At 41.2% G+C, this 25,041-nt stretch overlaps 1 long non-coding RNA gene across 2 annotated transcripts; it reads left to right on the top strand.

The window, feature by feature from the left end:
* The first annotated feature begins 84 nt into the window (after positions 1-84).
* Positions 85-17,216, top strand: LOC135409443 (uncharacterized). Of its 2 annotated transcripts, none has more exons than XR_010428212.1 (2): positions 85-11,354; positions 15,215-17,216. It is a non-coding gene; the product is annotated as an uncharacterized LOC135409443 (long non-coding RNA). The 2 variants fall into 2 exon arrangements; XR_010428211.1 differs by having other exon boundaries at positions 85-13,187.
* Positions 17,217-25,041: the final 7,825 nt, after the last annotated feature.

Below are 25,041 nucleotides of genomic sequence, written 5' to 3'. Positions count from 1 at the left end.
TGTCCTGGGACTCGGCGAGGCCCGTACGCCCCGGTAGCGGGCCCTGTGCCAGGCGGGCTGCGGTGGGTGTGCGGCGGGAGCGGGCGGGGGTCGCGGTGAGGCTGCTGCGGGTCACGGCCGGGGGCGGTGCTGGGCGGGCAGGGAGAGGTTGCTCTGTGTGGCGCAGGAGCCGGGGCGGCTCCGGTGGCTCTCGGGGCTGTGCCCCTTGAGCTGTCCGGGGAGAGGGGTCCGTGCGGGGCTGTAGCAGCCGCGGCACTTGGCTGTGGGACCAAGTACGGGCTGGGGGTTAAAGAGTAGCGCTGGCCTTGGTGGGAGAGGTCGTCAAAAGGGAGTAGGCTGGGTCATGCATGCCCTTGTCGCATACCAGGTGGCGGGCTGCGTTGGCTGTTTTGAGGCTTTTTTTCAGGGTTGTAGCTTCTGTCTGATAATTGCACTAGTGGTGCTTGGTTGTCATAGACATAGGGCTTAGTGTGACCAGCAGGAGGAGCTTTGCTTCCTCCTAGGGGCAGCTGCCCTCAGTATGTCTGGAAAAGGGTAGGATTAGATTACATATAAGGAAGACATTTTTTATTTCAAGGATGGTGATGCATAGAAACGGGCTGCCTGGAGAAGTTGTGGCTTCCTCATCCCAAAGCCAGGTTGGATGGGGCTCTGAGCAACCTGGTCTAGTGGAAGGTATCGCTGCCCACGGCAGGGGGTTGCAACTAGGTGGTCCTTAACATCCCTTCCAACCCAAACCTAGGATTCTGTGTCCATAGAGTCATATATCAGCCTTGAAAAAGCTGAGAGAATGGATGAGATGTTGTAAGGCATCTCAGCAGTTCACCTAACTTGCTTGCCCATTATCTTAGCTGTGCTTCCTGTCTGATGTTGGTGTGGCTTAGCCAGATGACTGGGTGCTGTCTTAGTTTCAGCATACCTCTGGCTGGCATCTAGGAGGTAGGCTAGAATTTTGACCAGCAGGTTTTAGACTTTATTGTACTGAACGTCATCCCTGCTTTTGCTAGGCTTTTGTGTTGGGGCTTGGGAAATGATCTGCTCACCAAAAGAGAGAGTAATCAAAGCTCTCTTAGGCTTAAGGGGACTGAAGTTCCCTGAAATGATGTATAGAAGACTTTTAATGTAAAGTCGAAGGGAGGATGCTCAAGGTATTGCATGGCTTGTGAAATAATACCCTTTCTAGCTACAAGTGATTCCTGTGAAATAAAGCACTTTATTATCTCAAGAAGGTACTCAATTGAAAGGAGTTGTGAAGAGTTTTACAGGCTTGCTCATGTGTTAGCTAAAGTCCAGTAGTGGTACAGCTCAGGACAGATGGGGCTGTGGGGTTTATTTCATACTTTGGCTCCTCTCGGAGGTAAGTAGGATGTATTTGCTCAGGATATTGCCTCACAATAACTACACAGATAGTGTGTTTGCCCCAGGAGACACTCGAGGAGGGAAGGGAGGATGTCATGAGATGTTCTGTGATGCATTTGCTTCACCTGAACATTGCAGCCTTTCAAAATCTGCTGGTATTACAGCAATATGTGCCATTCTTCTGTGGCTTTATATGCAGCTCTCTTCAGCTAAAGAATCAGAACCAGTTGCTTGCCATCCAGTAAAAAGTCTAGTGTCCTGTAAGTGTTTCTCCTCATGTCCAAGTTGTCCCATTTTCCCATATTCATGAGTAAAGAAAAAGAGAGGGTGGAATGCTCTCTTGCTACTCTACCTTTCATTAATAGTTCCATACATCTGAAGAATTCTGGATTACAAGTACAGCCCTTTTTATTTCTTTTCTGCTTCTTTTTCCTCTCTTTGCAGATACCTTTAGATTAGGTGAACTGTGGGTGAAATAAAGGGGCAGTGGCATGATGACTTCACAGTTACAACAGTGTTCCACAATAGACTTTAGCCCTATGCTTTTATCTGCACAGCTGATACCTGGTACTGATGGTAAGTATTGCAGTGGAATTCTAGGGTAGGCTCGATTGTCTTTTCTATAACTGGCAGCAGAAGCGTATGTGAAATCTGCAACCAGGATGATCTGCTGGTCTAATGACAGTATGTTTTGTTACTTAAACTGGTTTAGAAACAATTGGTTTTAAACCACCTGCAGTGGTTTCCCTCTCTCCCTCCCCATCCCACTGAAGTCAGTGCTGCTGCTCTGAGAAGTGCACCTCACTTTGCAGATAGTTTTTCTTCATTGTTTTTACCATTGTTTATACCTTATTTCTTTATCTGTAGATGCCCTGATGTCTCAGCAGAGAGTTCCCATAGCATATCAAAATGTAGGAAAAAGGAAATGACTTCAGAAACTACCCAAGTGAATGCCTGATACAAGAGACAAGTAAAACAGTTTTCTCTGTGTGTGTGGTTCACTTCAATCAGTTTGGGGTTGTCTGATACTTGTCAGTGTATGGATTTTACTCATTGATGACAACCTGTTAGAACTGTTAATGACAAAACCTGTTTTCTGTGTGTCAAACTCGGATAGTATGTCCACCTGAAAGCGCTAATGCACAAGTCTCTCCTGACCAAACAGATCTTAGTTGCAAGATCCACAAGAAGCTTACAGTCCTATTGCAGAAATAAGCATTTTCTTGGCATTTCATATAAAAATATGTAAGGTGGTGATAAAATTGAAAGCCTGCCTTTGGCTTTTCTTAAACACAAAGGTATGCTCTACTTTAATGCTGTTAGTGAAAACTTACTCTGGTATGTGTCTGGTCCTCAGCCTATGAAGCTGATATGTTTGTACTTGAACTACTATGCTGACATCCTACACTGCAAAAACTATGGATTTTCTTTGCTACTGAAGTGATTTTTGTCACTGTGGACTCAGGTAAGCAACCACCCAGTTTCCTGAAGACCTGGAGAAAGAGTTGGAAGATCCTGCAGGAGATGTGAGGAAGAGAAGGATAAGTAGGAATGTGTGATGACTTAAAGAAGAAATTGCTTAATCAAAGTTTAATTTAAGTTCATATGTAGAAACCTGTCTTTGTGTCTCAGCTTTCATTCTGACAAGTTTCCTCTAAATGAAAACGTCGAGGATTTGGATGCTCTACATTGAGCAGTGAGTGGATACTGTACTGCACCAGCTCTGCAGTCTGCATGAGATACACAGATTTCGAGATGAAGTGTACGAATAGATTATTACGTAATTTTTAAGGTGTCCGGTGTTATAATGCCACAGTGTCAACATCCATGGCAGCGCAGCACAGAGAACTGTCAAGGGTTATCTTGGTTCTTGCAAACTCACTGTCAGACCTAACATAATTCCTGGTATGCACATTAGCATTAGTGGAATATAGTTTGTAAGGATTATTGATACCTTACAAGAGTACCTCTATGCTACTCTTGCAATGTGAGTTGTGTTTTAAAATCCAATTTTCTTAACTATCCCAGCTGTAAAACTTGGTTGTCTACAGTCCCAACTGCTTATTTCAAAGCCTCTGGTGGAAGGGTGTTAACTCTTTCACATCAAAGTTACTGCTCAGATGATGGAGGATGAAGAAGCTGCAATGAAGTTTGGTTGGTTGGTTGGTTGCAATTGTCTCCCATGGAGCTGTTTCCTAAAAAGTTATGGAGCTGCAAAGTGAAAGGTGAGAGGGTGAATTTAGCTGGGTAGAATAGGTAAGTATTTCTATATCATGTTACTGTTTCCAAGTATATTAATCATAGCACAGAAGAATACATTGTGTTGTCTTGGTTCTTTGACAGGGAGAGCTTGGAAAAACAAGAAAGAGTGGAAGGCTTCTGTGCCTTTTTTAAATGTTTTCAATGAAATTGTGGGGAGGAAGCTGTTAAACCAGTATCTGGAAGAGCCTAGTATTCCTGCATGGCAAAAGGAGTCTGTAAAGCTGCTCTGGAAATAATTCTAGTGACTAATTATGAAGTGTAACCTTTTTTTTTTGTGTGTGTCTTTCAGCACAAGAAGAGTGTTCTAAGAGCAGTCAAGAACCTTTTCAGTTAGCATGAACATGTTCTTCAACCAAAACGTGGCAGCAATTCAATAGCAGTTACACAACAGGAAAGGGTGTGCAGGCTACTGCAAGTCCCTGGTTTCATAAGATTTGGTATCTGAAAGAACTCACTAGAGAGAAGAATGTGGTTTTTTTCCACAACTTCTGTCTTGAGTTGAAAAGAGAGCTAATACTGCAACAGGAGATTGATTTTATGTAGATACTGGAGATGGTCATCACAATATGCAGGACTTCAAAATGTTAGGACACTGAAAAACTGCAGGTAGTTTGAGTACAAGAGACTCCAGGGCTCCAGCTGTGGGAAGTTCCCTCTTCAGAAGGCACACTAACAGTGGGGAAAACTTGCTAAACACAAGGAGACTCAAAACGTTCTGTGGCTGTGTCTTAGCTACACATGGATATATCTCTTAAGGTGGGATGGTGTGACATGACCACTGAAGACCATAGGGCTGTAAGCAGACCACATTTCTCTTACGAGCATGTGTGCCACTAACCAGTTCAGAAGCACCCCAAAAGCTTCAGGTTTTGTCACATAATAGTATTTCCTGGAACAATAGCTTTTCTTTGTCCACCTCACTCCTGCAAAGCCAGCTGGCTCATGGCAGCACTGCGGTGAAGATACGCCTTCCACACCCACGAGTTGCTGAAGACTTGCATAGAAAATGACTCAGACAGGCTCCAGAGCTGAGCATAAATCTTTTGGCTCACACTGTTGTAGCTTTAAGATACACGAGTGCTTCCATGTGGAACCAGAAACACTCAGGCTGCGTGTTTAGATGTACTTTGTGTTTGCACTGCCCTCTGCAGCACAAAGCTCGATCAAGCCCTGTATTGCATAAAGCAGGTGGAGGTATCGTGCTGAGACTGTGCTTGGGGTGGACCTCACTCAGTTGCCACTGATCATGGAAAGGTCTATTTTTGTTGTGTAGGGGTAAACCTGAGTTGGTAACTGATACTGCTCAGCTGATGTGTGTGTCTGTGCCAGGCGAGCAGTCCATGAGCTGACAAATCTTTGACCATGGTACTAGCTCTTAATACTTCCAAAATAATAAAAAGGGGGGGGGGGCAAGGGGCAGCAGAGGATTTTTTTAAGGGTCACATAAGTTCTACTGAAATTAAAAGCTCACTAAAAATATCTTTGTGGAAAGAGTACATTTTAGGAAATGATGATTCCTGTGACGAGAGCAATGTGAGCCTTTAGTTATGGCAAGCCTCCAGTGCTGTTCCTTGTCCCTGTTTTTGTGAGGTGTGGGTGAAAAGTGAACACAGAGTGAAAGCCATAACCAGAGGTTAAAATTTAATTTTAGCAACCATAGTTTTAAGTCAAATGATGCACCATTATTTATTTTCTTAGAAAATCCTGCAACTAAATTGATAGGCCGGAGTCTCTCATTAGGCATGCAAGTGTTCTCAGGTTCTCCAGCTATTTGGGTGCAGTGGTGCAAAATTTTGTGTTGCTTCCTGTATGATTCAGCTTAAAATACTAGCTTAGGCAGGTGAGTACCTAAACAACAGTATTGCAGTCAGAGCACTCCTTAGTGCACACAAACCATTTCCTTTGGGTAAGTAATGCCGCGCTGTGAGAAAGCACACAGCTTCTGGGACAGCAGCATTTGATAGCGTCTATACCAGAATTCCCTGGGTTTGCTCTTTTCCTTGGTCTCTTTACCCAGACTTTTAGCTTTTCTGTACATTATCACTACCTGACTCTTTTCTACCACCTCATTATTTTTGGGGGGGTTTTTTGCTATTTTTTTTCCAAGTGCCTCTTCCTGAAAAACTGGCTACCACAGTGAGTACCACAGTTCCTGGACAAGTTTCCGCTCACATGGTTTCACTTGCTTTATTTTGCTATTTACATACAAAGTCCTAAGGATATAATTTAGTGGACTGCTAGTGAGTAGCTAACATTCATGTCTTGACTGCAGTCTGCATAGGTCAGGTTTGCACAAGCCTCCTGCTTAATGAATTCACTTCCTGTAAGCAGGACTAGTGATAGCTCAATGTAGTCGAGACGAATCCCAGCATGAACAGAGAGCTGGAGTAAGATGTGGGGTTTTTTTCCTTACCAAGAGTACCAATATATTTTCCTCTTATGGAACTAATTCTGACATGCGGGGAGTTGTATGTTACCCCTGCACACATAGCCAAATATAATTTTATATTTAATGGCAGAGTAGGTCTGCAAAAGAGAGAATTAGGTATTAAAATGTTCCACGTATAATAGATGAAAAGCTAATCCCAGTTTCCTCCTGCTACCAATGAAATTGGCTGCTCTGCCATAAACTCTTGCTATGCTAATATGATTTACTGCTCCACTGTGATAATGGCGAATGTTGCTCTCTGGTGAGGACAATGTGGCGGCAGCTGTTTCAGAGTGATGAGCAGCGGCTTCACTGTATATGCTCTGCTTTAGCAGATGTCAGCTAAAACAGCAGTTGCATCCCCCAAGAGTTAGATTGTTGCTGTTGTTAACCTTTGTAGAGAAACACGCGAAGTACAGGCAGGTGCAATTCTCAGGTGAATTGGCAAGAGGGTGTTGCACAGCCAAGTGGGTACAGTGTCTCACCAGGGAGGAATGGCAGGGATGAGCTTTACTAGCTCATATCACTGAGGTCCATTTGGCCTCTTTCAAATTCCTGCCCACTGAAAGCTCCTCTGACCTCCAGGGTAGATTGTGATTGGAGTAACTGTTTTCTCAGTGCTGCATCCTGGAAAAAAGGAGGTGATGAAATGGAGTTTTAGTAGGCCCAATGAAAATAAATGGATTTTCTTTTCATTATAAACAATACATTTATACAGTAATTTACAAGTATTTTTGTAGTGTAAATACACTTATAAATACATATCTGGAAATTGTACATATATGTATATAAAAGGTATATATTTAAATACATTTGTATACATTATTGTATAATAATTCATAATTTAACACTTCATAAAATATAAATGAGTCAGTTGGGAGAATCATGGAAAAGTAGAGTAGTTTTGTCTTGCTGACAGACTCCTGGGATAGAGAAGCTGTTTCCTCTTGAGCACAAATCAAACATGCATGTCTGGTCCCCAACAAATACAGTTTGTGTTAATTATTTTATTAAAATGTCCAATCACATCTGTCTTTTAAACTCTCATCCTTGAGAAGGTTGTTTGGTTGTGGATTAACCTTGTCATGAGTATTGAGGCATGTGACATGCTTGGCTATGGAACCAGGTATGTATGGGGTCTCACAAGTTTCTGTCAACACTTGAGTGTTGTGGCTCTCTGAGATGGATACCATTGCTGCCATTCATTCTGAGTGGTGTTGCAGCTTCGTTTGCACGGGTTTGATGGTATCTTGGGTATCCCAGCCCTTTGCTATAGGCAGTTCTCCATTATCAGAAGGTAAGTTTAGGTACAAATCACTTCAGCCAAGATGCTCGATTTGGAAGATACTGGATTAGGAAGATGCCTGCTTTATTCTGTGGTATGAGTACCACTCTTGGGTACTGTCGATGTACCAGTCTTATTCCTCCCAAAGGAAATGTGCTCCCCGAGCTTTCCCTCTGCTATGGTAGTGCTTTTATGTGTGCAGTCTCCAGGTAACGTTCACCTCTGTGCAATGCAAAAGGATGGCTACTCCAGTCTTCCCTGAATTTACTGCTCTGCAGTCAGTCACACAGCAGGAAAAGCAAAGCATTATTTTGTTCATGTCCACCATTGACAAATGGCATTTGGTTTTTGTCATCATTTTGTTTCTATCTAGGTGTGTGCCAACACACAGGTTTTCCATGCTTCCATTTTTTTTCTTTTTCTATCTCCTTGTCACCCACACATAGTACCTCACACTCAGTATTTAGTGTGAGAAGCCCTAGGATAATTATCATTTGTTAACTGTGTGAAGGTGATGGTTCTGATGGCTGCAGAATTCCAGCTATTGCATCCCATCATTATTAAGAAGAAAAAAGAGAGCTTGGAGGAAAGAGCCCTGCTTTCCTTCTTGAATCTTGGGGCGGGGGGGGGGGGGGAAGAAGAGGGGACAGATTAATAACACTTTAAAAGTAGACAAAAAGTGCTTTTCCTGTGCTGAGTTTCATATTTTTAACGTTTGCATTTTGAAATTTCAGAGTAGCACTTTCTGTTTCCTAAACTGATGACACCTGAGGAAAAACAGATCTTTACAGCCAATTGCCTCAAATACTGCAAAGACATAAGTGACATTTTGCACATGCCCTGTAAGTGCAGACCCAGTGTATTGCTGGGAACCAACCTGTCACAGCTAAAGTACAATAATGCAAAAAGCCATCAGCAGGCTGAGCAGACCCAGCCCTTCTTACATGTTACTTCTACAGTGTTCTGTCTAAAAACTACTATCCTTTGGAAAACTAGCTGACACATTTTAATGAGGAGAATCAAAGTGCCTCTATAGGGTTCCCCTAATTTTAATACATTCATAATCATAGAAAGATTATATTGGAAGCCATCTGTAGATAAATGTAACTTCTTGAGACAGCTTAAACTACTGAGCCATTTTCACATAGCCCATTTTCATATAGCCCCTCAGCCAAAATAAAAGGTGGCTTTCTGTTAGTTATTTAGAAGACACTAAAAATAATAAAAGGAGCCCTGATTTGAGATAAAGTGAGTGCATGCAGGTGGTTACACAAGTCAATATTCAGGCAGTGTTTGTGGTTTCTTAGCTCACCAGTTTTATCTACAGAGCAGCAAAGAGAACATGGATTGTGTTAGCAATCTTCTCCCATGTGGCAGACGCTTGTAGGCCATGGCTGTAAGTTGGAACCTGGGCTGGATGCAGCCGTGAGAGGACTGAGGGAATGGCAGAACCCATAACACTAATGGGCACAGAGAGGGTGTCCCTCGACCTTCCATCTCCCGAGCTCCCCACCAGTTGCGTCACACCTCTGAAGTCTTCAGTGTAGCCAAATACTATGTGGCACTGCAAAATGCATGTCAGAGATGTGGATCTCTGCTGGTTCTGACGCTGGAGAGGCAGCTGTAGCTGTTGGCAGACTGTACCGGTGGGTCTCCGCCAGCAGAGGGTGGTTTTAAGACCGTTTACGTATTGCTTTAATGTTTAAACACTGTATGGGCTGAATATTGAGCATGATGACCTTACTGCTTCCTTTGTTTCTTAATACTTCATCTTTAGTAATTGTAAGAAGAATCTAGAAAAGATTTTTCTCATTTTTTCTGTTGTTTTTGTTTGTTTGTTTGTTTTCCTCTGGCATCATTCTTCCAGGTAAGAATAACCAAAAATAACTAAATTTAGGAAGACAGGTTTGAAATAATGTTGGTGATGATTTAGAACTACTTTAGCCTAGGACCAAAGTACTTGAAATAAATAATCGAATAAGTTGTTGGTGTTCTAGCATTTATTAGGGATTGAAACATAAGCCACTAACTGAATGGAAGTCATCTCGCTGAACTTCAGACACTCAGCAGGTGCCTCGTCTCAGTGTGGGCTTTCCTTGCACTCTGCGGAGAGGACTGCACACATATCAAGGTTGATTTCAACACCTCTTATGCTAATTCAAGAGTCTTAAGTTTACAGAACTCAAGCTAGCAGAAGCCTGATCCCAAACAGCATTTGTGCCTGTATTATTATCATGTGGAGTCACACTATGCACAACAGTTAATGACTAGATAGTTAATTATACAGGAATAGGCTCAATTCTTGCGCCTGCGTTGCAGGGAGGCAAATTTGTCTCTTGAGATGTCTTTTCCTTTCTGTTGACTACAGAGGGAGCAGAGGTTAGAACAGCTCAACATTAGACATCTGACCTACACATCTAGCTGAGGTACATCTCACCCGCTGTGCCTGCAGGCTGCTGCTACTACCATTGGGTAATACTCTGCCTCCTCTTTGAAGGTCTGTACACACTTAATAGATTTTATGGATCTGATTTCACATCCAAGGGAATAAAGTGTGACAGTTAAAGCCATGTAACTAGTAGATAGTCATTAACTTTTCTGAAATCAGTAGAATTCCCCATAGGACCAATTGCACATGTATAAGTAGTTCAGACTGTCGTTGACTGGAGACCTGTTGGGAAGCTGTACATAATAAAAGGTAGTAGTAAATGATGATGGAAAATGCATCATGTTCTAATATATAGTGATTTATATTCTGAATTAGATGTTCTGTTGAAAATTTTCCTACACATTTTTAAGTAGTTTTAAAAGGTTTGAACAAAAATTCAACAATTTCTGTCCTTGATTTCCATTTATTTACCACTTGGAAACTATTTTCAAAATGGAATTCCTATCTAAAGGTCTTTAATTAAAAAAAAAAATCTGAGTACCAGCAATCTTTTGAACTATTTTGAACTATATTGCAGAAGTATAGCACAGATGAGGCCTTAGTATTTCCTAGAGTAGGTAAAATTCCTCTCTGTTTGCAGAAATAGAGCAACCTAGTGACCAACTCCAGCAAAAGATCAGAGAGGCATCTTCCCACTGGCTACAAACTGCAGATAACCTCTTGTTTTCCCTTCCACAAAACACAGGCAATATCAAACATTAATAGGATTCACATCTTCCTCATCTGGAGGGATTAAGCTTTATGAACGTGTTTCCAAAGCCACATGCAAGAAGTGTGTTTGATGTATTTAAAGACAGAGAAATGCCTCAACAATTATTAAGGGATTAGAGGAAAAGGTTCAGGAGGATAAAAGAAGGTTATTGCAAACACAAGGGTGTATGCATGACACCATCATACTCTGTGGCTCTTCCAGAAGTTTCCAGTCTACAACAGACTGTAGAGAGCCTTTTGCAGGATTTAATGTGCCCAGTACTTGTGCTCTGCTTAAGGTTAACAACATGGAAAATCTTATGATTCCTTGCTGTAATGACCTGTTTGTATACAGATAGGCTTTCAACTTATGGAAATGCCCCATGGTTTATGAAATAGCCTCTTCCTGTTTGCAATGATGCAGTGCAATATTGAGTCATCTCTAACCTTTTACCCTTACAAGCTCTTTGTTGTTTGCGACCTGGCCCTTGAGATTTGGACTGATGGTACCAGACAGCAGTTTTTACTTGAACTAGTCCCAGTTTTACCAGCTTTGGATGAATTATTGCACTTTCCTAGGAAAAAGGTTTGATCTACATCACTGCTGATTTGAATTGTAACAAATTGCTAAAAAATTACCTGTGTGTAGTTTGGGTTGAAATAATGAATTCTTGATTTTAGGGATTAATTGCATTTCCTATATGCACCTAACTCTCCTTCCATAGAGTAAAGAGTCCAGGGGCCAAGAAGTTCTGGATGCAGATGGAAAGTACATACTGCAGTGTTCCACCAGATTATATTTTCCTGTCTTTTGGAGAAAGCCCCTAATGCCAGTGAAATCTCAGCAATATGACACCTGACCCTTCAAGAGATGAAATAGAGTAAGTGAAAACATAAGATCTTTCATCAGGTTTGCACAGTTGGGTATTTTATCCTTTCTCTACAGCATATAGCAGGGGCTTAGGTAAAGCAGGCTGGATGGTCCTTCTAATTCATGGGGGGTTAGTTTAGTTTGACTCTGAAAACATATCTTGGCTGAAGAGCTGCATTTCTAATGGCTGTGCAGTGTGCTGGGTGTCCTGCCAAATAGCTGGGGACTGCAGCACTATGTTGTTAATTCCTTTCTGCCAGTGAGACATTCCTGTTCATCTCTTGGACAGTGTCATAAGTCACTTATTGGTCTTGCCTGTTGCTGGACACAGCTGATATGGTGTGAACTCAGGCATAGTGTGTATGCGAGTAGCCATCGTGCCTTCCTAGAACCAACTCAATTTAGCTATTATCCTATAGAGAAAGAGAAAAGAACATTGAACAAGCCAAATTACATTGGTGGGGTAAAAGCTTTGAAATGCAATGACTTTAGATATTGACAACTGACAGTTGCTTCATCAAGGCACAGAATTTTTCAAAGTATTTGACAAGGAAAATACAGATGCAACATGATGAATTTTCTTGTGGAACATTTTAATGGATATGCTCAGCTTTCCCAGTGGGATCTTACTTTCTTAGAGCAGAGATTAGTCACCATTTACTTGATTTGTCTGAACTTTCTGCCAAAATCAACAAGGAAGGAATTGACAGGACGGACTTTAGAAACAAGGACGTTGTGACATGTTTGAAGAGAACGCATGCTCAGAGGAGGGTCTAATTCTGTTTCAGAAAGCAGCTTCTTATCAGCAAAACAAGCTCTACTCTTTCCTGTATGTGTCTTGTCTCTGCCTTGCAGCAATGCTGAGATGTTTCATCTTGTGGGAAGCCAAGGGAAAGCGATTTACTAAAGGCAGAACAACTGTGCAAATGCTATTGCAACTCCAGTCATTCTATTGAATTCAGCTAAGACAAGCACTAAAACCAGCTGTGACTGTAAGGGTTTGAAGTCTTTGCAGTTACTACAGGGTCTGTTCTCCTGAATCAACACATCCTGCAGCTTCTATGATAAAGGGAAGAAGTACATACTGTACAGCAGCACAGGAAAATACTACCCTGCTCTGTGGTCATGGGTGACATGGGGGAAGACATGTCAGTCTCCCAAGGCAAGTCAATAGGGCAAAACTTCAGTCATTGAAAAATGCCATTTTTTAATACACAAAAATCAAACTTTGCAACGGAGATGTGAGGCAGTGCACAGAGCAGTTGTATCTTTCAGAAATCTAACTGAACACAAGTAGCCAGGAGTCCATGTACTAACTTAAAGCAGCAACGATACCACTTCTCTCTCCATTCTTCTCCTCGCTCTTCCCTGAAACACTGCAACCAAAACTGACAGCACACCACGTCTTCCCAAGCCTCAATATTCACTCACACATAGAGGAGAACATGGGAGGCTTTTTAAAATCCCCCTGACAACTGGTACAAGAAAACTGTTTAACTATTAGTGGAATGTCCTCTCATAAAATGCCAAACAGTCTTGTGTTTTTCAGGTCAAAAGCTAACAAGATGAACTGTGAGCTCTTATTACTTTTCTGTTCATCCACAGTAAAAATATAGAGTGCTTTAAAAATGTTGAGAACATGACAGTGATTGACAAGAAAAGAAGGCATGTAAGGAGATACTGTGCTGAAGAAATTTTAATTATTTTAATTATTTTTGTAAAACAAAATTCATACTGATAGAGGTTCTTGCATTTGCAGTGTCAGCCAGGAGCCAGGGCTGTTTTCTCAAACAAGACCCTTACACACTCTGCCTTGCACCCTTATGAAAGAACACCTAATTTGGTAAAATCCCAGAGTGACTTAAAGGAGAAAGAGCCTAACAAATTAAACAGCTGCTTGAACCACTTATGTTTAAACTTTTTCTCAGTGAAAGCATGTCTTAATTTTAGTGCGTCCAGTGCATGTGTGAAGCTGTTTCCATAATTTTTATTATTGGAGTTCATATGAGTTTTATAACAGCTGGTAGTTGATTTCTGATCTCACATAAAGTAACAATGACACACAGAGAGCGGTAGTTGTAATCACATTAAGTGTGTCAATAAGAAATTAGCAAAATTCTAAAGCAATTTTAACTGACAGCGTGAGTGAAAGTTGATCTAGACCTTGGGTAGCGGGTTATGGTCTGATACTAAGGGCCCTAGTATAGGATTTATTGTATCATTAAGCCATGGTCAGAGAGGAGGAGAGTGAACTGTCTTTTACAGTTTTTAAAAACGAAAGCACTCTGCCACTGCTACATTCCTCAGTGAAAAAGCCACTGCTATATGAAAATTGCTGTTGGAGATGATTCAACCATCATCTGTCTACATGTTAGATCTTCAAAATACTCTGTGTAACTGCATAGAGATGGCAAAGAACAACATAAAACATGTACTAACGTGGAGCTTTAAAGATATCACACAAGCATTTGTTTAACTGCATTTGTTGAACTGAGTGTGGGAACAGTTCTTGTCTGCTTCGATCATTTAGCTGGCCAAAGACCAAAATATACACTTAATATTCCACAGCCACCTATGCCCAGTAATGACAGAGTCCTCCAGTGACATGTTAACTTTGTCAATGAAATATTAGCTAAATAGTAGCTGGGTTTTTCAGGTTATAAGAAAACTAGACCTTCATTTAATTCCAAGATAAGCTTAAAAAAAATTACTTTTTTCATTATGTGATCTGGTTATCTGCTGTGGTAACTTGGTGACCAGATAATCTGAATCTGCTAATTTATTGATTTAACTGAAAATGGAGCCGAAATCATATAAAATATAGATCATTGCTTTGTTTTTAATCAGTCTGGTGAAATTTTAAGTAAATGAGGCAAATGTGCTTTGTGAGATTCATGCGTGTGCATTCACCCTTCTTATGCAACCCACACATGGGACACAAGATGTATTTAATTCATCAGACCACAACCTGGGTCACAATCTGTGAGGGCATACAGCTCTGGGGTGAAATCACCAGCCTCTTGCATCCATCTCCAAAGTGACTGCCTACACCCCGTACATTACACAGCCTCTAGCATCCCCAATAAAGTGACCACAATAGATACTTATCTTCCAATACTGAGAATGTAGCTGTTTATAGATCACAAATATGCTTATGTGCTATGGATTTGCTAGCATGCCTTCATTTACCTGCGTAGGTCAACACGACATAAAATTGCCAGATATATTCACCTCTAATGAACATCTACCTAGATACACAGCAGGTTTGAAACAGGACAAAGGAAGCAATTACAGAGCATCCAACCAACTGCTGCAGGGCAAAGCACCTGCAGCCATAGGGCCTCCTGCAACTTGCAGGGGTAGTACCTGCTCTCTTCATGTTTAGTATCTATTCTGTCCCCTGGAACATGGTTTATAATAAAACATACAGGGTGTTGTTTTGGTGCCAGGGAAGATGCTGCCTCTGTCTTGAAGACGCTGCAGCCATGGCTGGACCCTTGGAAAGGGTGCAACATACTTTTCTTTGGTGCAGTTAAGCATCATGAGTTGGGTGAAACATCTTAAAGATAGGATGGGACAGAGAGAAGCATTTGAAAGAAAGAACCTGCCCTGCAAGGAGTTAATTTAGAAACTTTCTGTTGTGCCTAACTTGAAGCCTTCTCTATAGTTGGGGGTTTTTTGGTGTTTTTTTGTTTAAGTATTCCTTTATGTTTAACAAAATCTGATTTCTGAAGTTGAGAGCTTTGTGTTTTGCAACAATTGTTTCAAGGGAAAACTGGAAGTAAGTCCACCTCAAAGATCTGCTGACTCAGCTGTTAATATAATTATAAATGTTTATTACCTCTGAAATGAGGATGTGCCTGCCTTTAGGTGTCTTGCAGGATTATAATGTGAATTCCTTAGTTAATTGCTGAAGATGCTGTTCCTCTGCCCTATGCTTAGTGCACTGATTTGCACGCTTACAAGACAAAAGCAAATTGCAGAACAGAGAGATTTGAATGTAAACCCATTGCTAAACTTTGGCCTGGAAGCATCAAGTTGTTCTTCTGATCATTCACATTTACAGAAGGTGAGTACAGAGGTAAGGAGCAATAAAAGGGCAAGGCAAATGAGAAGGACTCTAAAGCACCTCAGCAGAGCTAACCTGTTGGGCTATTTAGTCACTGTGATTTTCACCCTTTTAAATGCTTGTCTCTTTGCACAATTTGCAGCATGGAGCCCTTTCTAACAGATGCAGAGCTTCAACAAAGCATATTTGCTGCTCCTCTACCTGTTCATGAGCTAGTGCATGCATTTTGCAGTTTCACATAATGTGGGTGAAACAAATAGGTACCTTTATACTTCCTTGTACCTGTGATGGAAGCAGCGAGAGGAAAAAGGCAAAAGAAGAAGCCAGAATTTCTGCTATCAGGAAGAAAATGCAGATAGAGAGAATCTAAAAAGATTTTATTTGAGCAACCTATTAATGTGCCTGCTTGCTTCTGAGTTCTGCTGCAGCTTACCAGCTCATCAATACATATATATTCTGCTTATCTGCTGTATTTACTTGGTGACTGGATAATTTAAACCTGCAAATTTATTGACTTAACTGAAATTGCAGCCTAAATCATATAAAATACAAAGGAGATATATATATATATATTTGGATTATCATGGGTCAGTTTTATTATGGGGCTAGATTCTCTCTCCTTTCACAGCATTGAATTTCAAAGCATTAGACACAGAAATACATGACTTTTACTCTTTGTCTATTTATGTTTAAAATTATGTCAAGATACCCAAACATGGTATTGTCATATATAAAGCCAGCTCAAAGCAAGAACTGGCTGTGACCAGGCCAGTAACATGTCCAAATTCTATCTCACTTGGCACATCTCCAAATGCTGATACTCACAGTATATCCCAGTATCCAGAGAACAGTTTGTTAGTTCATTATGGATTGTTTATGATTGACAATATTTACTGTATGTACATTTTGAACTAACACAGTGCTGCAAGCAGACAGGGATATTAGGCAGCTATATGTTCCTATACTATGCAGATAAACTGTAGTTGGAGCTATTTTCTTACTAGCAACTCAGGCAAACGGATTGTAAAAGCACTTGGGTATTAGCCTAGGACTTTTATGATGGTTGTGGAAAAGAACATTCTGAATACTTCTGTAATCATTCCCATTTAGGTCAGCCAGTGAGTTGTTTTACGGTAGTGTCTATGGAGTCCTCAAAAAGATTGAACTTAGTTTGGCATTTACTGAGGGAAAGGCAAGGGCTTTAGGCACCACCAGTATGAAGAAGTCATCATGCTCATATCACTTTGTCTTCCAGCTTGGGGAACAGGCTGTCAGGCACAGATCTGCTGTAGGGCACCTCTTTCAAGGCCACATTCTCTGTCCCTTCCATGTCCCCCACACCACTGTGCCACTATTGTACTGATGTGACTGATGAGCAGGGTCTACTCAGACCATCGATGAAAGAAGTGCTGATTCATGAGGACCTTGTGCAGGACCCCTTGGGCAGGGTCTGCAGGGGTGCCATGGCTTTATGTGGCCCTTCCCACCCACCCTCAGCCAGTTCCCACCTCAAAACTTTTGCAGCACAGCCAAGAGAGCTTTCCTCTTCAGTATACTGAAGTGATTACTCTGCTATAACAAAAATAGGATTTTTTTTCCAGGAACTGTAGCTAAAGGCACGTGTATGCAACTGTGAAGCCTTGGAGATCCTCTGGAGATGGATGCAGGCAGGGCAATCCAGCTTGGAAGTCCCCAAGAGCAGCATAACAAGTGTATAATCATTATGTCCTTCTACTTATTCTGGCCTTGTATAAGATGAAGCTGTGTGTCATATACTTAATATTAAATGGACTGAAAAGGTCACTTGGTTTCTCTTTAATTCTTTTAATCTTCTTATAAGATACAAAATAGGCTTAAGTCAAAAACTGTTCCTTAATGTAAAGGGTTGAGGGGGGGTTGTTGCTCACTTGGCGTTTTGTGAGGATGACAGCTGTCCCTTAGAAAGATTGGGTTTGCCAAGCACTGATACTACTCCCCTGATCAGGTTTATGCCTCCTTGCTCAATATCCATAAAGATTTCTAGGAGACAATAACAATCATAGCAGTAGGAAGAGTCAGAACATAGTTAAACCTCCCAGCCCACACACAGTAACAGGAAAATCCTGTTTGAAGAATCAGGGAATAGCCTATTCTGGATAACAAGGGGTAATGTGCTGATAATGCTGCAGTCCCCCCCACCCTCTGTGTGGTTACTCCAGCAGCAGAGTCCAGCCCACTGAGATTTAACATTTTTTTATATTATTTCATATAGGACAGCTGTACAGGGTGGGATAAGGAGAGAAGGGTTTCTTGAAAGTGCTTCTGCAGTTGAGGTAGCAACAATGTTATTTCGTGAACATACAAACTCAGGTCACTGCAAGAATAATTTGTTTTCTGATCCATGCCTGGGTTTTCTTGTGCACGCTGAAACCTAGAGAAGGAAGAGATGTGTTGGTAGGGAGATGCATAGCAGTGCAACCCACCCAGCATGGGAATGGGAAAAGAGAGGGTGTCTGTTTTGCCTCCTACTCAGGGTCCCATGAGTGTTAATGTTGCTGGAACCACAGCTGTGTTAAGTGAGAGTTAAAACACCATCCTGAGACCAGATTTGCTCTTCTCAAGAGAAATACTGGAAACCTTTTGCAATACAATACAGACAGAAAGATTTTTCATCGCAATACTAAGCTGTTGTTGGGCTAGTAGTGTAGGCTGAACCCTAAAATTTGACACTTTCAGGCAATGAGAGGAGATTCTTAGCCAAGAATCACAATATTTCTTCCGAGAAAAATGCCCCAAGGACCAGTAACCAAATTCAATTCACAAGCTTCCTTCTAATCTAAACTAAAAGCTAGAAAGAAGGACACCTCTTACCTTATCTACTGACTTGGGGGAAAACTACTTTACACCTCACTGCCAAACCATGCATTTTCTGATGGATAGGGTTCTTCTGATGAAAGAGAATCTGAGCTTTGCTTTAAATAAAAAAAAAAAACAACAAACACAAACACAAATAAACAAACAAAAAAAAGAAAAACCCCAAACAAATGTATATTTCTTAAAATATTTTGTATATTTTTTCCAATATTTAAATGTCTTTGTGGTGTTTTTATTCCCCATGATAGGTAACAAAGACATTAGCAATTGGCAACATCAACTTATCTGAAAAAAATTTTATCAGACCAATAGAAATCATTGTACGGGTAAGCAGATTCTTGGAGAGGAAAAAAGCACTGAAAATGTCTACTTCAGTAGGGCTTTTGTCTCACATAACAGTCCCATAAGCCAAGCAGCTGCAATTTCTACAGGGGTGCAAAACTGGTTGTGTAACTCTCCTCAGAAAACATTTATCAGTGATTCACTATCAGAACAGAGTGATGTGCACCTGCAAGCACCCATCTCAGGTCTGCTTCCATGAAGACATCAGGGAACTCTTCTTCTTCAGAGCTTGGTGTTTACATTCCCTTTCCCCCTCGCCATTGATTTTTACAGTGGTAGTGCAAAGATCAGATGCTTCTCTGTTAGTCAGGTCTGCATGCACTGCGAGCATGCAGTAGTGCAGGCTATAAATTCATTATGTAAATCGATTCCAGCATTTCTAGTGGATTCATTTAAGGTGTGTTACTCTAATATCGTCAATAAGAAGTAGGATTTGAAGGGTTTGGTCTTCGTAACAAACAAATTAAAGGCCAGTCATCTTCAGTTCCTTCAATTTGGAGCAGATAAAAGGTTATTTGTAAGCATTTGGAAAACAACAAGGAAATGAGTAGCAGCTACCATGAATGCATCAGGTAGAAATTATATCTGGTAGAAATCGCAATCAAATTTCTTTCTATGATAGGCTAACAAGACTCATAAGCAAAAAGCTGTGGATATAATTAGATATGTGGACTAAAGTGAAATTTTTGTCTTGTGGTGCATTTTCATAAACAAACTAGCTAAAACCCCTACAGGGTCAGCGCAAATCTGGTTTCATATATTTTCACCACAGAAAGGTGGCTACATGTTTTTATCCTAGTTTTTTTCAAAGTTTTTCTAACAATGCACATGGTGAAATAGAAAATACATGTGTGAAATTTGCAAAAGGGGGAAGATTGCGGTTATAATGGAGGATAGGATTAAAATTCAAAATAAACTTGACAAGCAGAGCAACATTTTGAGGACTGAAATGCAATGGAGAGCAGCACAAAGTCGTGAATGATTGGGCACACAGAAACCAGGGGAGAAAGAGCTGGTGAGCAGTTGGTTTTCCCAAAAGGATCAGAACACACCTTCTACCACCTGTCATGCTTTGCAACTGTTGCCTGTGGCAGAAATATCAGTTGCATGGATACGCCTGGATTAGGTCTTTACTCTGATGTGGATCCATTTGCTGTCATTATTTGGAGCAGAAACCACAACCAGAAGTCTAGAGCTTTCCAGTCTCTTTATAGTTTATTCCACAGAACTGGCAGGCTAGAAGTATTTCTAAAAAGGGACCTAGGAAAAGTAGATACATTCTCCCACACCAACTTCAAAACATTTAGTAAGTGGATGCAATGCACAGAAGCATCAGAAACCCCAGAATGTCCTGCAATCACAAACAGCTGTGATGAGAAAAGGAAAGGCAGGAGGGGCTGTTAATTCAGATAGCAGCTCCCAGCACAATGATCTGGCATCTACAATCTCCAACACATGCAGGTGACCACTAAAGAAAGACACATGACATGTTGTTGTGGTTCAGCCCCAGAAGGCAACTAAGCCCCACACAGCCGCAGCCGCTCTCTTACGTTCCTACCCCAGTGGTAATCTGGGGGGTAAAAGTGAGAAAACTCGTGGGTTGGAATACAGACAGTTTAATAGGTAAAGTAAAAGCTGTGCATGCAAGCAAATCAAAACAAGGAATTCATTCCCCACTTCCCGTGAGCAGGCAGGTGTTCAGCCATTCCCAGGAGAGCAGGGCTCTATCACGTGTAATGGTGACTTGGGAAGACAAATGCCGCCACTCCAAACATCCCCTCCTTTCTTCCTTCTTCTCCCAGCTCCATATGCTGAGCATGACACCATATGGTCTGGAATATCCCTTGGGACAGATGGAGTCAGGTGTCCTGGCTGTGTCTCCTCCCTGTGCACCCCCAGCCCACTTGCTGGTGGGTTGGGGTGAGGAGCAAGAAAGGCCTTGACTCTGTAAGCACTACTCAGCAGTAAGGAAACCATGCCTGTGTTACCAGCACTGTTTCCAGTACAAATCCAAAACACAGCCCCATACCAGCCACTGTGAAGAAAATTAACTCTACCCCTACCCAAACCAGCACACATGTAAGTGCTAAAGGACTTTTTATCAGGCCACACTGTAACAGAAAGAAAAGGTCAGTCTATGACTGAGGCTAGGCTAGCTGCAGTCACATTGAACACTAATACGACCTAAATATTATTTAATTACATGGAATTTACTCACAAAATTCTTGGGCAATTCGCTTGCTAAAGGTGAATGAGACCTTGGCTCATCCAAACACTGCTGCAGACTCTCATCTTCCAATATTAATTGACATTTATCCCATACTTATTGACATCCATCCTATTTTTGTTGACATTCATCCCATATTCATTGAAAATAGTTGTAAAAGGGGATGTTGTTGTTGCAGAAGGAAGAGTTGAACTCCCAGAACTGAACAGCAAAAGCATAGTTGAGAAGGAGATGGATTAAATACTGGATGGATAGTTTGCACAGGTGGGAAAAGTCAAGAGTGAGAAGGGTCTACAACTTGCATGGAGGGAATCCTCTTGAATTTGTATGTAGAAGTATTATAGTAGTCACACCAAGTTTTAATGAGCAGTTCCAGCACCCTGCATAAACAGAGCCTAAACGCTGTAGGTCCTTCACTGTTATGGTTACCCAGTGGCATCTGCGCCAATGGCTGTCCGTGGGTAGGGACAGCCAGACAAATCTGAAACACCAGGGAATCCTTTCCAGGTTAATTCTGTGGTGTTACGTGACTGTGTGCTTTACCAGTAAGAAAGCCAGCTGCCTCTTTGGCTGCTGTACTGCACTGAGGGATAACTGGGGGAGTGTGATGTGATGTGATAGGAGGAGGTTTAGTTAAATGAAGAGTCTTTTCCATTATCTCTCTGAAAAACAGTTGACAGTCTTGCTGGTGTTGCCCTTCTCAAAAAAAAATTAGGCTCTGAAGCAAAATGTTTCCAAAATATAATATACTTTCTAACATGCCTTTAACTCTCTACATATTAGTTCTAACTAATCACAGCTGCTTTCCTTTGAGCTGCCAGCTTGCTTGTAGGGAAGGCACAGAGAGCTGGCCAGTAAAAATGTGAATTATTTATGTTCCTGCTGAAAGCATGAGTCTTGTCACTAGAGCCTTGCTTGATTGAATGGATCTGTAGAGACAGTTTCTGTAGCAACCCAGAACCTTGCCCAGCAAAATGTCATCCAGTCACAGCTAGCAGAGAATGGTAATAAATATCTGTCTGAGTAGCTGAGAACGATACAGAAGTGCCAGAATAAAATATTATCTGGGTTTTGAGTCCTCCAGTCTCCCAAGACCCACCAAGATGTCATTTCAGAAGGTGAGCTGGTAGCATGTCAACCCAGGTATCCATAACAATTTAGTTGTGACAACATGAGGTTTCAAAAGATTATGCAAGTCTTCATGGGAACTCAGCAAGTCTTTAGAACCAGACACTGCCGCAGTCAGGCTCTTACTGGTAACCCGGCTATTTAGAATCAATATAAATAAGGATGTGGTTCACAAAAGCTCACTGTCACATCTTTGGGTGCTATATCCACATACCAAATGCTAGGTTTGGTAACACTATCCATAAAGTTTCTGAAATCTGCCTATGCTGGTTTAAAAGTAAACCAGCAGGAGAAATGAACCCAACTCAAGAGAGATTTTAAGTCAGTTACAATTTACTAAAAAGATTACAATAAATACAGTGATACAGAGAAAACTGGTTTTAACCCAGGAAAAGAACGGAATAGTCTTTGTTAGCCCCTGTGCTGAGCACCACATGGCTCCCCTGGGTGCAAAGTAAAAGGAAATTTCGAAAAACCTGTTGCTCTGGATGATGGCTGCAGTCCTGTTGAAGTTCTGGTCCTCCTCTGGATCCAACGAGTGGTACTGGAATTCCCAAAACTCCAAGATTATATCTGGTTGGGTTCAGGTGGGAATGTCCAGTACTTCCTCCAGGACTGGCAGTTTCACAACAGGTGATTTAACTCTGTGAGTCATGGGATATTTGGGAATCTTTGATAGACTAGGTCATTGGAGCTGCCTATAATGCCAGTCTTTTGTGGCCCATAAGCAGAGTTGTCCCCTCAGGCTGGGTCTGAAGGTGCTCATGCCTCCCTGGAGGGGAGTTATCACAGCTGAGTCATTGGTGTGAAAATAAAGAAACACTTCTCACAGTTTTTAACACCCATCTTGTAAGCTGAGGTGTCAGGTGTGCCCTGGGCAGCTGCTGCAAATGATCCATTATTAACAGTCCATCAGATATGACATAGAGGGTGTAGAATACACAGTTTTGGTTATAACCACATAGTGATAAACTCATCCTGGCCCCTGTAACTAGGACACTGCCTTTTTTATTTTCCCCCACAGTATTTAGTGTAGATTGACCAAGGCAGGAACATGCAGACTCAACAGTTCCTTTCCTATTTATTCTCAGCCTTTGATCTTGGCTCGTTGCTGTTTGAGCCTTACTGTAAAGATGAACCCATCATAATGAAAATGTTACAGAGATTACAAGATGTCAGGACTATCTTGCAAAGCTTTGAAGGGCAATATAGGTTAGTACATTTGTCTAGACATACTAAACATATTTTTCAGTATGTCAGTATTTGAATTTTTCCTAATTATCAACTGAGCAAATGATCCTTTACTAAATGTATTTATCACACCTTGAGAATTTCTGAGGTTGTGAAACCCTATCTATATTAGAAAAGTTACAATATCCAGAATTTTTTAAGTACTGAAATGTTAGCAGATGGTTCCTTCATCAAGCATCTCCAATTCATCTCTATTCACCATCAGATACTGGAAAAATAAACTGAAATTTTTTGTGCTTCCACAAATCTGCAACTCCAGCACTTCCTGCATTTTGACCTTATGAAGAAAACTAGGCTCTTCACATTCAGAGCAACCTAGGTGCTTAGCTCTAAACAGGAGATAATCCTGTTATAAAAGGCTTGTGGTTACTAGTTCAGAGGTCACCAAGGTACAACCCTAAAGGTGAATAAAAGTGAGGGAAGTTGTGTGAGACCTGTGTAACCTAGACAAGGAATAATCTGGCCGGCAGACAACGGAGGCTTGGTTTATCTTTAAAAGTTTTGCTGATTTAGCAATACCAGGACTGAAACAACATTCACCAATCAATACAGCTATGCTGGCTGTCAAAAATCCACAGGTGTAGTTTCAATGGCAAAACATCCTTTGCAGTTCTGGTATAAGCAATAGACAGTTAGAAAAGCAATTTAAATTGGATCATGCCTCTAGGAGGGTTTACCAGGTCTTCTACTGTAACTATATTGGCAAACTTTCTAGTTAAGGCTGTTCTACAAATCAGCTACTGAAGTGTGTGAGGCTGATGACAGTGGAGCTGCTTTGAAGGCTTGACGAGAGTATAAAGCTTTCCACCCCTTGGGAGGCCCACTGAGAAACACTGTCTACTTCCTTAAGAGAATCTTGGCTGGAGAACAAAGGACTTCAGCTCATATACAGAGGGGTAATTTACATCTCATTAAACCAATATTTAAAAATCTACACTGTGTTTGTTTCTTTAGTGTCTGTGTTTTCCTAACATGACAAAAAAGATGCATTTTCAATTAGTTGGGTTTTTTTTTATTTTTCCAGAATGAAAAGCAGCAAGAACATTTCTGGGTGCCTAGAGATTCTTTTCTTTTTCTATCCTTGCTTAGCTATAAAGCAGCTTAAAGTAATTTTATGAAAGTTCCCAAGAAAAATAATCTCAAGCATAAACAGAAATATGAGTATTTTCAACTACAGATGTTTTGGAATGTAATAAAATCTTGAAAGGCATTTTCCTTGATATATTTTGTTATATAGTACTACAATTTCATGACTATTCAGCAAAACATCTTTAATTACCAATTGCTGGTGATACTCAAGTCATGTGGGCTATATATGGGTCTAGTCTGGAGGCTTTTTAGTGGGCTTTATACCAGCAAAACCCATAGCTGCATCTATTAAAAAAAAAAAACAATCCACAAACCAAAAACCAAATATCCAAACTTTATCTGACAGCTATGTCAGAAGCAATGGGACTGCTGTAAGAAGCTGTAAGAAGCAATGGGACACAGCTGTACCAGACGCATTTCTAAGTGATGCTTTCAGCAAAGCTCTTCTTTTGCTAGGAGGTGGTTTCAAGAACACATGTATGAGGCATGCTTTCGCAGGCATAGATAAACTCACACTCTGCACACATTGCTGGAACAACACAAGTCCTGTAATAATAAACAACTTTTCATTAGAGTGCCCAAGGCATTTCTGTACATTTCAATGGGCATTTCTGTACAACTCCTAATGAGTTGTTTCAAAAATTGCTTAGAGCACAGAGCATTCCCACAACTCATCAGCATGGAGACCTCACGGGCAACTTCTTGCTAACAACCTGTAGACCTTTGCTGAGGTACCAC

The sequence above is a fragment of the Pseudopipra pipra genome, chromosome 2 (assembly GCF_036250125.1).
Source record: "Pseudopipra pipra isolate bDixPip1 chromosome 2, bDixPip1.hap1, whole genome shotgun sequence".
Taxonomy (NCBI): domain Eukaryota; kingdom Metazoa; phylum Chordata; class Aves; order Passeriformes; family Pipridae; genus Pseudopipra; species Pseudopipra pipra.
The sequence above is the reverse complement of the archived record's forward strand: the minus strand, read 5'-3'. Positions and strand labels throughout refer to the sequence as shown.